Raw genomic sequence first — 13,819 nt, 5'->3', positions numbered from 1 at the left:
AATTTTGTACAATCTCAAATGAAACGACAAGATTTGGTTTCCCAATATTCATTAACCCTTTGAACACAATAGCGTATTTTCCTGATGAACATTCTTCTAAGTGAGGACGATACGCCTCCGTCACTCGGTGGGGCAGAAATGATACTTTATCTCCCAAATCTAACAAGACCGCCTCACCAAATTTTCCTTTCACGATTTTGGCAGTGAATATCCTCTGCGGCATCTCCACAGGCAAATCTGCTACTTTGATACTTGGCTTTCTCTTCACGATCGAACTTGCATTCAACTTTTGTAAATCCATCTGTAAAAATAAAAAATGAAAGCTTTATGTTTTGATTCACAATATATGCGAATACTATCTCAAACAAACCACGACATGTAAAACATTTGACTGAAATCATCCAACATATATATATCGAGAAAAATTTTGGAAATCAAATGATTCAACAATTCTCACAAATTTTCAATTAAATTACATTTGAATAAATTCATCTGAGGAAAAAGTCAAACCTAAAACACTTACTTTCAAATAGAATCGGTGCACTTGTCACTGGTATCACTTTCAACGGATGCAACTAACTCATTTCGCCATGCATGACGTATTTATAGTAAAATAAGTGATGACATATTTTAAAATGAAACAAAGAGCCTTTGTTTTGTCGCTTTGAGAACTGCGTATCTCCGGATGTAGATTCGACATTGACAGTGATCAATGTCACTTTGGGTTTGAATATAAAAATTAGTGATGACATATTCTGAAATGAAACAAAAGAAAATCAAAGAGTCTTTGTTAGATGCATATTCAGCGTTGACATTGATCCATGTCACCTTGGATTTGAATAACGCAACAAACACATGAATTCTGCTTTTTTTTTCTCATTTTATTTCAAGTACTACATGTGATGATGCGACTATTATTAGTGAAGATACAACTTTGTGCTCTCTTGGCATCGTCTCGGTTTTTTTTTCTGTTGATGAATTCTGCATTCGTTTTCCTTTCATTTGATTTGCTGCACGTTGAGATTCAGTTATCATTAATGAAGATGTGGGTTAGTGCCCTTCTGACATGTTGCACCATATTTGTTTTTTCGTTGTTGATGAATTCTGCAATTTTTCTTCTTTCATTTGACATGATGTACGTGGCGATCCGAAGTTTTTTCAATGATTCTCTTTGCAATTCTTCCTATGCTGTTTCACATTAGGCGCTTGATATTATATTTTCCATTGTCTAAACATTAAATCATTTGAAATGAGTACCCACATCGACCTGTTGCGACTAGTATAGCGAAAATAGGTTATGAGGTCCTTTTGGCTTCGTAAATGTTTTTTGACATCTAAAGGAATCCATTGATGTCAAAATCATCGGAATCGGACGACCGGAAGTGAAAACCGGAAGTGACCTGTTTTTGACGGATTCGAAACCTTCTCACCCTAAGGAATCCAAAAATACCATATGTTTCAGTATACGATGATTTTTCCATTTTTTTATCAACAAATTATGTGTTTTGAATAAAACTTTTGCAATTACATTACACTCGTAGTTGTTCATAACTCAACAACTTTCAATTTCAAATATGTTCAATGATTTTCGTTAAATGTGCAATTCTTTCTATGGTGTTTCACATTGGGCACTGTATATCATACTTTTCATAATCTACAAATGAAATCATTTGAAATGAGTACCCACATCGGTCTGTTGCTGCTAGTATAATGAAAATAGGTTATAAGGCCCTTTTGGCTTCGACAAATGATTAATTATGTTTCATGACATCTAAACGAATCCATTGATGTTGAAGTCATCGAAATCGGAGGACCGGAAGTGGAAACCGGAAGTGGTCGTTTTTTGATGGATTCGAATCCTTCTCACCCTAAGGAATCCAAACATATCATAAGTTTCAGTATCCAATGATTTTTTCATTTTCTTTGTCAATAAATTCTGCGTTTTGAATCAAGCTTCTGCAATTGGAATAAACTTATAGTTGTTCATAACCCAACATTTTTTAATTACAAGTTTGTTGAATTTGCAATTTTTCCTATGTTATTTCACATTAGGCGTTGGATATTATATTCATTACGCCATATTTGTTTTTTCTCTGTCGATGAATTCTCCATTTCTTATCCTTTCATTTGATGTGCTGTATGCGACGATCCGATCATTATTAGTGAATATACAACTCAGTGCCCTTCTGACAGTTGCGCTATTATTCTTTGTAATAACTCATTCATTATCACACACGCCACCACTTATCACGCTGACTACGTCACTTTCAAGCTTTTAATGTTTTATCACTATTATTATTATTATCCGACCCTCATTCTCCAGTTCAATTTCATCTAGCACAATCAATCGAGCGATATTTGATTTCACCATTCTGATTGGCTGACCGACACCACTCTGTAACAGAAGTTAGGTTGGGTGTTCCACAAGGTTCCGTTCAAGAGTCTGAAAATTCGCAAAATGAATCTTCATATGACAAAGCATGGACTTTAGTCATTTCCTAATGATGCTAACTTGGTTAGCGAAACGCGTTAAATGATAAATGACTGTCATATTGAAACACGAAAAACCGTTACGACAATAACGATGAAACGATAACGGATGAACGCACGAAAAACGGTCGAGAACGCACGAAAAACGATCGAAAACGCACGAAAAACGATCGTAAACGCACGAAAAACGATTGTAAACGCACGAAAAACGATCGAAAACGCACGGAAAACCACGTATTTTGAAATGTCATTGTCGAATACTTCGCTCCCCCATTGCCCTCACGTTGAGTCCACAAAGCTTAACCTCTCGACACTTTTGGAACGCTAGACTTCTGTTGAATCGACATGTTTTTTTTTTTAAATGATGTATTTTGAAACGCCCTGTATACACATTAATATCATATTCCAAATCGACATGTTTTTTCTTTAAATGATATATTTTGACGCACCCTGTACACTTCGACGTCATATTTGTTTTTCAATGATGTATTTTGAGATACCTTGTACACATTGAGGGATCGCACGTTGAAAACTTACAGCCTCGTGGAACTGTTTTATGTTTTTCTTCAAATGATGTATTTTGACGCACCCTGTACACTTCGACGCCATGTTTGTTTTCAGTGATGTATTTTGAGATACCTTGTAACATTGAGGGATCACACTTTGAAACGATACAGCCTCATTAATCTGTAATGTTTTTTCTGAAATCTGATTCATTATTATAAAATATATCACTTTCGCGCTTCCAATTTTCGTCGAGTAGTTCACGATTGATTCCAAAACCGGCAACGCTACATTACTCCATAAACAATGATTTATTGTACAACTGGCAACGCCGAACCTGCCATGCTGGCATGTATTGACATTTGACAGATGCAGTCTTATGAGTCTAGTGTTTACAGTGTCCTTCTTCAACCAATAGATAGTTCAGCTAGTGACTCATAGATGACTCTGTGTGTTCTATAACTTTTATTTTTTCCATATACTTTTGTATCGATGAATCGAGCGCTTATTTTTGTGCGGTTACTGATAACAGGACATGAAACAATTCTGTACGATAAATTATTATAATGAATCTCTCAATATACGCAAAGCCACGTAAATTTGTGCATCGATTACGTCACACGCGCCTCTCGCTCTTACACACACACACATGCACCTCTTTACATGAAATATTAATTATTTCCCAAATCTAAGTATATTTTCCTATCTTCAATATGATAATGACGATTACATTCTACGGAAATCAAAAATAAAAATGCTATCAAGTATAATGAATGAGTCAATTTCGGTCCCGACAAAACTAACGCTATAAATACCCAACATTCGCAGTTAACTTCAATATTTTACGATGGTGTAGAGGCTAAGGACAATGTCTACGGCGCGGACGACCCAGGTTCGAATCCCATAACTATAAACTTTTTTTATTTAAAATCACGTGACTGAAGGGACCGAGGGAGCTGATAGGTTAGGTGGAGTACCAAGGGGGCCGATAGGTTAGGTGGTGTACTAAGGGGGGCCGAGGGCAAGGGGGTCCACGCTCAAATCGCTACGATACTCGTTCCATCCTGCGTCGATTTCGATGACGCTGATAGGTTACCCCCACTCCCGGTTTTGAATTTCCCGCTGTATGCGCGATAGTTGATTGGTTGACTGAATGATGGTAAAAGTGGAGGTGGTCTGAAGTGGGTTTTGAAGGCTAAGGCTAAGTTTACACATAATGGACGTCTGACAGAGACAAGGCGCTGACCTTTGCCCCTTCCGTGTGAAGTGGGCCTTAGGGACCAAAATTGTCAGAATGAACCTCCATAAGAAAATACATGGGGTTTTGATCTAGAACCCGTGCTGCCTTCAAAATGGTTCCTAGAGAAAAGGAAATCGATTTCGACAAGCGTAGCGTATACATAAAATTGGCTGGGTATCACTGGAAAGGAACACTCGCTATGTATGAACTGTTATTGCTCGACATGCTCGAAAATTATAATGCACAGGATTTAAATGTAAACAAAAAAATTTTTGATTCATTGAGTGCTCACTAGAATTCCGCTGGTCACTTTGAAGGCACTCAGAGATACAAGTACACCAACATAATCGAACCGTTGTTTCCTACAGCAGGAAATCGTAGTAAAACTGGTACTGGGTTTTTTCCTCCGAAAACACCTCGTAATACTGGTACTGCGATAATATCATGTCTATACAAAACCATACCTCTTGCAATGACATTTAATACCAAACCTATTGAATACATTTATTGGGACGATCCCAACGAGCTATACCTACGTTGTTGCCATTTTAAAGAGGCAAAATTAATTCTACAAGATACACTACGTTCCCCAATACATTATAATTTTCAAAATGGTTATCGATAAGTTTGGACGTAGCGACAGCACCAGAAAGCGCTTTTGAATTCGAATCAAAATATTTATCATCCAAACTGAATTCGTCATCGATACAATATCTAATCTGATTGAAATGTATTTTCCAACTCAGATTATTTTCAGGAACCTTCACAGTGCCAACATTATTGCCTAGAAATTTTTCTATTATAGCTTCACACCACCCAGGTGTGAAGCTAAAATAGAATGCAGAATGGAATGAGTATCGAAGAGAGAGCGTGGGCCTCTTCGGGACTCCGCTTCACCCCTCGGGCCTCCTTGTCAGGTACCAGTCACGTGGCCTAATTAAAAATGATATATGAGATTTGAATGCAGGTCGTCGGCGTGGTAGACTTTGTCCTTGGCCTCGACACCAACGTGGAATATTGAATATTGATGGTTGTTCTGTCGGGACCGACACTAGCTCATTCTCTATACTTGAACACATTTTTTGATTTCTGTAGAATTTTAGGGAAATTGTAACGTCATTTCCGTGTAGGAGATGTGAAAATATCCTTAGATTTGGGAAGGAATTGATGTTTATTAAGAGTGTAGGGAAGTTATGTGTTGTGGAGTTGAAGTTCGAAGGTGGGGGCAATGGGGTAGCGAACTACTCGACAACGGCATTTCAAAATACGTCGTTTTGCGTACGTTTCGACTGTTCTACGTGCTTTTCGACCATTTTGCGTGCGTTTATTCATTATCGTTTCGTCGGCTTTGTCGTAGCCGTTTTCGTGTTTGAATATGACTGTCATGTGTCGTCTATCATTTGACACGTTTCGCTAACCAAGTAAGCATCATCAGGAGATGACTGAAGTCCATGCTTTGTCGTATGAAGGTTCGTTTTGTGAATTCTCAGAATTTTCAGCCTAACTTATGATATAAAGTGCTGTCGGTCAGCCAATCAGAATGGAGGGAACAAATATCGTTCATTTGATTGTGTTAAATGGAATTGAACTCAAAAATGAGGGTCGAATAGTAATAATGATGATAAAACATGAACACTTTGGAAGTGACGTTGTCAGCGTGGAAGGTGGTGATGTATTGGAAAATATGTGATGATTTGTGGAAATGAATGAGTTATTACAAAGAAAAAACAAAGAAGGCGCTACATGTCAGAAAAGCACTAAGCCACATCTTTGTTAATGATAGTTGTATCTCAACGTGCAGCATATCAAATGGAAGGGAAACGGATGCAGAATGTATCGACAAAGAGAAAACAAAGATGACGTGAAATGTCAGAAGGGCACTGAGCCGCGTCTTCGTTAATAATAGCCGGATTGTTACGTACAGCACGTCAAATGAAAGGTAAAGAAAAAACAGAGTTCGTCGACAAAGAAGAAACATAGATGATTCCAAGAGGGCACTAAGTTGTATCTTCATCAAAAGTAGTCACATCATCACGTGTAGCACATCAAAGATGGCGCAACATGTCAGAAGCGCACTAAGTTGTATATTCGCTAATAATAATCGGATCGTGACGTATAGCTCATCAAATAAAAGGAGAAGAAATGCAGAATTCACCGACTGAAAAAAACAAAGACGATGTCAACAATGCACTAAGCCGCATCATCGTTAGTAAAAAATATGAAAATTTGATTATCCACCTTCAACATATCTTTACGTTTCATGCAAAAATAAACACATCCAGTAATGAAAAAATTATAGTTTACTAAAACTTATGATATATTTGCATTCCTTATGGTGATAAGGTTTTGAATCCATCAAAAACAGGTCACTTCTGGTTTTAACTTTCAGTTGATCAATTTCAATGATTTTGACATCTTTAAATTTGTATCGATGTCAAGAAACGTAAATGATCATTTTCCGAAATCAAAAGTATCTCTTAACCTATTTTCGTTATATTGGCTACAACAGGCCGGTGTGGGTACTCATTTTCAATGATTTCGTTCGTAGGGTATGACAAATATATTATCGAACGCTTGATCTGGAATAGCACAAAAATGATTCAGTCTCACTGTTTCTCGAGTTTCAAAGCCGTGGATTTTTGGAATTTCTGCCTGACGTTTCGCTTGCGCGAGTGGCTAACTTCTTCAGAGGTTCAACCATCATGACTTGCTGTCCACTGACTAACATTTAGGCTTCGTATGTCGTATTTATGCCTTGTCAGGTAATCGATTGTATTGGTACCTGTATTTGTACCTGCACTTGTACCTGCACTTGTACCTGTACTTGAACCTGGAACTTTAACAATCTTGCTGCCTGTTTTCATTCTGTTCGTTGATCTCGAATTCCTTAAAATGGGGTTCCATATTCGATTGAGGTTCACCGCTTCTTCTTTTCTGTTGAAATTTTTCGTGTGTTTGTGGATCTCTATTGCCCCCCGTATCAGTCGACTATGGTATGACTGGTTAGAAGCAATTAGTGCAATGTGGTGTCCTTCACTAAAGGCGTGTTCTGTCACAGCTGACTTGTTCGCTTGGCCTAGTCTGCAGTTCCTTTCATGCTCTCTCAGTCTTGTTTCCATGGATCATTAGGTTGTTCCGATATATACCTTTCCACAAGTGCACGGTATGCGATAGACCTCTGCTGCTGCTAATGGGTCTCTTTTGTCTTCAGCCGACCTGAGGCTTTGTTGTATCTTCCTCGTGGGTTTGAAGACTGTTTCTTTGTCGTGTTTATCCAATAGTTTTCCAATTTTGTCCGTGACCCTAGGGATGAACGGTAGGTATGCATGTGCAACCATCTGATCCTTTTTCGCTTTTCGAACCGTGGTGCTCTTCGATTTCATGGCTTTCCTGATCCTATTATCAGCAGCGGGGGTCTATCGCATATCATGCACTTGTGGGAAGGTGCATATCATAACCACTAAACGATCCATAGGAACAAGACTCAAAAAAGAGCATAAAAGGAACTGCAGACTCGGTCAAGCGGACAATTCAGCTGTGGCAGAACACGCAATTAGTGAAGGAGATCACATAATTTCGTTTGACAACACAGAAGTAATTGCTTCCAACCAGGGATATCATAGCCGACTGGTACGGGAGGCAATAGAAATCCACAAATACACGGAGAATTTCAACAGAAAAGAAGAAGCGCTGAACCTCAATCGAATATGGAACCCCATTTCAAGGAATTCGAGAATAACGAACAGAATGACAACAGTCAGCAACAGCAGCATATGATCATCGAACGTAATTTTATTCTTCACTACAGAAGATTCGATACCCTTTGCCTTTTTGGTAAACTCCCAGGCATGAAATGATTTGATCAATTTCATCCTTATCATAGCCATCATTTACCAACTGCTGCCGCTCCTTATTGATACCACCTTTCGTCACCAACACCCTGGTGGTATTCAATTTCGATGACGTAGTCAGTCATCCACTCTGCGTTATTCTCGCCTTTCATCATCCCGAGAACCTTTTTATGCACCGAAGGAACGTAAAACTGATTATTTAAAGGATAATCCGAAGTATCGAAGAATTTATGACAATCTTGACATATGATTTCATTAGGATCCTGACTGCATATTTCATGAATCAGGCTATCTGTATTGGTGTAGAGAATCACACGATCATCTCTGAATCGATGACACATATAGCTATAATGAAAATCGTAAATTGTAGTCTTTTCCAAGTCTAAGATAGTATGTCCTACTTGTATCGGTTTATTTGTATAAATTTTCAGTTTCCTCTGGCTTAGAGATATAGGCTTCGGCTCCGTAGCGAACAGCCCATTTGGTGAGGAGTTTAATGTGTACCCTTTTTCTAATGTATTCCATTGTTTTCCCGAATACTGCATTGTTCATTAGCTTGAAGGGGTTTTTCTCAAACCCATTTGGAGCTCTTCAGCGAAACTCAGTATTCAAATCAATATAGGACTTCAACTATGGTGATTGGTTAAATTGAATTACTCGTGATTAAAAAAAATCTGTTTTTCCGTTAACCAGCTGTCGCACCCCTACGAACGACAACCCTTAGGAGTCGAAACTTGTGCGAGCTAAGGATTAACGAGGTTTTACCTTACGTGTTATTCCTAACACATTATCAACTGCTTGTTTGAGATCGCGATAATGAATGATTTGTGATGGAGGGTAGCCCTCAATTTGGTGAGCTCTTTTATCGATTGAGAGGTATTTTTCGTTTATGGATATTCAGGGCAGTATAGTAAGTCTTTGTGCCAATCATGTAGATGTTTGGGATACTCCTCATTAACTTCAAGCATATATCCCACGCCTCTCTCATCAGGTATTGATGAAACGTCAGTATTGGTATCGCATTACTCAAACCCATCATATGGTATATACTGAGACATCGGCCACACAAACTGGTTTTTTTACTTCGAAATACATGAGGTATGTGTCAAGCACTGAAGGATCAAAATTGTTCAAATATTTATTGTTCGCATTGCTTCCAACCAGGGATGTCATAGCCGACTGGTACGGGAGGCAATAGAAATCCACAAGTACACGGAGAATTTCAACAGAAAAGAAGAAGCGCTGAACCTCAATCGAATATGGAACCCCATTTCAAGGAATTCGAGAATAACGAAAAGAATGACAACAGTCAGCAAGATTTTTGATGTTCCAGGTTCAAGTATAGGTACAAGTACATGCATTAATACAACGGATTGTCTGACAAGGAATAAATACGCTTTACGAAGCCTGAATGTTTGTCATCGGATAGCAAGCCATGATGGTTAAACTTCTGAAGAAGCTAGCCATTCGCGCCAGCGAAACGTCTGGAAGGAATTCCAAAAATCCACGGCTTACAAACTCGAAAAATAGTGACACTGAAAACCTCAGCCGCGAAAGTCTGAACCATTTTGACAGAAATGATTGCAAATTGAAAGAAAATCGTTTAAAATAGAAAAATTTCGAATTGAAAGTTATTGGGTTATGAACAACTACGAGTGTAACCCAATTGCAGAAGTTAGAATCACAATCGAACCAGAGGGGACCTTTTGAAGTTTTGGAGACAAAAGATTCTGAAATTCAAAAGACACGTTTTCACTATCACACTGTCACCATTGAATTGCCTCGGTTGACGAGAATTTATGTGTAATTGATGGTCTGATGAAAACCAAAAGTAAATGATGAACAATTTCTGGCTTGAAGCAAAATGCCCGCATTCTGATAAAATACACGAATGCGATCGATTTGTTATTGATTGTCTAATACGTTCAAAAAAATACCCAGAGTATTCCTTATGATACTGCAATTATTCGAATTTCCAAGTCATTCACATCTAATACAGAAAGTTTATGAAGAAGAGCCTTCAGATGACCCAATAAATAGAAATCTTGAGGATTCATATCAGGACTGCGAGATGACCAATTTTTGAGGTCCTACGCGTCCATTTCAGTGATTAGAGAGGGTGATGTCAAAATAATAAAAAGAAAGGTGGCGTATCATACAATGGAGAGGTTATTTCTGTCATGAACATCATATAAAAAATCTACAAAAATGTAATCCGCTGAAATGGTTACTTCGGTCACTTGAAACACAGCAAAAAACACATTTTTCTAAGCCCGATATTGTTACATGAACTCATATGATTTGTAATGTAACGTGTCACGGAAAATGGTGTGGAAATAAGCGTATCCACATCTCATCACGTGTCAGTTTGACGAAATTAACCATCCACAAATGAATCTTCTTAATGATTCGTACAATTGGAATTCAATCGATCAAAATTATAAATTTTTCATGTATAGAACAGAAATTTTTCACTTAAGATTTTGAGAAAACTTGGAAATCAATTTAATTTGTTTGAATTATAATGATTCGTTACAGCGCCACCACCTGAAGGAACTATATTTTTCCTTTCGAATAGATATAAATTGCTTGTAGACTATGATCAGCGTCATATTTGTTATGAGTGGGAGCAGTGGAATCGGAAAGAGGGATGGGTTCGGAAGTTTCTGAAGTAGAAAGGAATTATTCATATATGAAAAAACTACATATTAGGACATATTCATTGATATCTAATCATTTCATTAATATATTTACAATTACATTTTTCAAGTATCGAAACATTTTGCTAATATCAAAGTTTTAATGAATCTCTATACCTCAAATCTACTAATGATATGAAGTAGTTAGTTGAACATTCAATAATAATATGAAAATACATATATACTAATAATCATTAGTTAATCGTCGATATTTATAGCATTTGATGTCTGACTCATAGCATAGTGACCCCAAACAAACGTATCGTGTAAATTCACATGATCATTGAACGTAATTTTATTTTTCACCACAGAAGATTCGATACCCTATGCCTTCTTGGTAAACTCCCAGGCATGAAATGATTTGATTAATTTCATTCTTATCCTAGCCATCATTTACCAACTGCTGCCGCTCCTTATTGATACCACCTTTCGTCACCAACACCCTGGTAGTATTCAATTTCGATGTAAGGTCCACGTAGTCAGTCATCGGCTCTGCGTTATTCTCGCCTTTCATCATCCCGAGAACCTTTTTATGCACCGAAGGAACGTAAAACTAATTGTTTAAAGGATAATCCGAAGTATCGAAGAATTTATGACAATCTTGACATATGATTTCATTGGGATTCTGACTGCATATTTCAAGAATCAGGCTATCTGTATTGGTGTAGAGAATCACATGATCATCTCTGAATCGATGACACATATAGCTATAATGAAAATCGTAAATTGTAGTGTTTTCCAAGTCTAAGATAGTATGTCTTACTTGTATCGGTTTATTTGTATAAATTTGCAGTTTCCTCTGGCTTAGAAATATAGGCTTCGGCTCCGTAGCGACCAACCCATTTAGTGAGGAGTTTAATGTGGACTCTTTTTCTAATGCATTCCATTGTTTTTACGAATACTGCATTGTTCATTAGCTTGAAGGGGTCTTTCTCAAACCCTTTTGGAGCTCTTTACCGGAACTCAGTATTCAAATCAATATAGGACTTCAACTATGGTGATTGGTTAAATTGAATTACTCGTGATTACAAAAAAATCTGTTTTTCCGTTAACCAGCTGTCGCACCCCTACGAAGGACAACCCTTAGGAGTCGGAATTTGTGCGAGCTAAGGATTAACGAGGTTTTACCTTACGTGTGATTCCTAACACATTAGCAACTGCTTGTTTGAGATCGCGATATTGAATGATTTGTGATGGTAAATACTGAGACATCGGCCACACAAACTGTTTTTTTTTAAGTCGAAATACATGAGGTATGTGTCAGGCACTGAAGGATCAAAATTATTTAAATATTTATTGTTCGCATGAGCTCTTCTCTTCGAACGAACTTGGCTAAATCCACCTCGAATCCCTCATTCAACAAATAGAAACATGTCAGGATCGGTGAGTACTTCCAATTCGACTTCAGTATGTTTGAGCATCGCATCCCACTTGAGGCCTGGTAACGTAAAGTAGTGGACAGGATCCAGATTATGAGTCCTGAGGCAGCTTGCACGAAATTGTTTGAATACGTCAGCGAGTAGGAGAATATCTGTTCTCATATATAATTCCACATTTCGACCCGAAGTCTGATAACTGAAACTCTTTCACACATCCTGAGCTCGTTAATATAGTCTGTGGGGGCGAGCTTTTTTTCTGATTTGTTGTAGAAGGCATCAATGGGGCGCAAGCCAGCTTCATCAAATCTATCGGAGGAATCAATATGATCATAGGGCATGACCTCTTTTTAGTAAGTAATTTTACCAAGTCTTCAGGTAACTCAGAGAACTGAACCTTAACTTTGAGAAACTTCGTCAAGTATGATACTAATACATTCATAAAGCGGAAAGAATTGTTGAATCGAAACTGCACTGAAATCTCATCCACATGTTTCGTGAAGGAGATGTACTCTCTTGTTATGGGGAGCAGGTCAATCGTACCCCTCATTAGAATGAGATGCATCTAGAGATGCAATATCTGTGATGATAAAATGTGGATCACAGCCACTCAAATTGTGAAAGACATCAGGAACTACATGGCTATCTTTGTGGTTTATATCACACCCTTCGTGCGCGGGGTCACAATAGTTATTACATAGTAATAGACGGTTATGGTCGCGTACTTTCATGTTTTAGGGAGTGAAGGACTTTTCGCAGATGTGGCAGTGTGTATCTCTTCGAAACTCAACTTCTTCCTTGATAGGCATATTGATGTTGTATGGACACCAAAACACTGTATACATATCTTCAGCTAGTTGACCCATCTCATCAGCGAACCATTGCATACAATGAATCCTCCCACGATATGCCCTATAAAAGGATAGAGTGTCATCGTATGAGTTCCTCAAGTAGTAACCTACAGCTGCTGGAATATGGCGTTGAGATTTTTTAGGATCATCAGTGGGCTTCAAAGCGGATTTCAAGTCGGCTTATACGACAAAAAGAGAGTTTTTTTCATTTTTATGTGTCTTGATGACATCTTAATGTCTGTTTAAATATGTTCGAATCTGTAGGCAGCCATCACAGAAATACTTTTGACCATATTCTTCACTCAACTGCTTCAATTAAAGCCTTGATAAGTTCTCCATCTATACGTAGTGATAGCAAACTGCAGTTTCAGATTCATCTTGATTGTCCTGAATCAGCAGTAAGTTTACATGTCTACCTTTCTTACCCTTGTGGACTATGTAGGTAGGGTAATGAACGTTCCTTATTTCTTTCGAAGGATGTAAACATTGATGGAAATATCATTTAATGTTTCAAGTCTCGGAATCTGCTTGAAAGATATTGTCCACTGTATACCCTTCAATTTCAGGACGCTGAAATAATGAGTATATGATGAAGTACGATCGGCATTTTCCTGCACATGATAAAGTACTGAGGTAACAGTCCACGCGAAGCAGGCTTTAACGTCGTTATTATTATTGACGCAAATCATTTTCCGTAGAATTTGGAGTGGAAGATCTATGAATGAGTACTCCAGCGGTGGTGTGAACTTATTTATACCCACACCCAAGTTCAGGATATCCTTCCAGCCTCTATCCCTTTTTCGAAACT

The sequence above is a fragment of the Leptinotarsa decemlineata genome, unplaced genomic scaffold (genome assembly GCF_025532065.1).
Source record: "Leptinotarsa decemlineata unplaced genomic scaffold, Ldec_3_MD MMD2_tig00004307_RagTag_RagTag, whole genome shotgun sequence".
Classification (NCBI taxonomy): domain Eukaryota; kingdom Metazoa; phylum Arthropoda; class Insecta; order Coleoptera; family Chrysomelidae; genus Leptinotarsa; species Leptinotarsa decemlineata.
Note: the sequence above shows the minus strand (reverse complement) of the source record.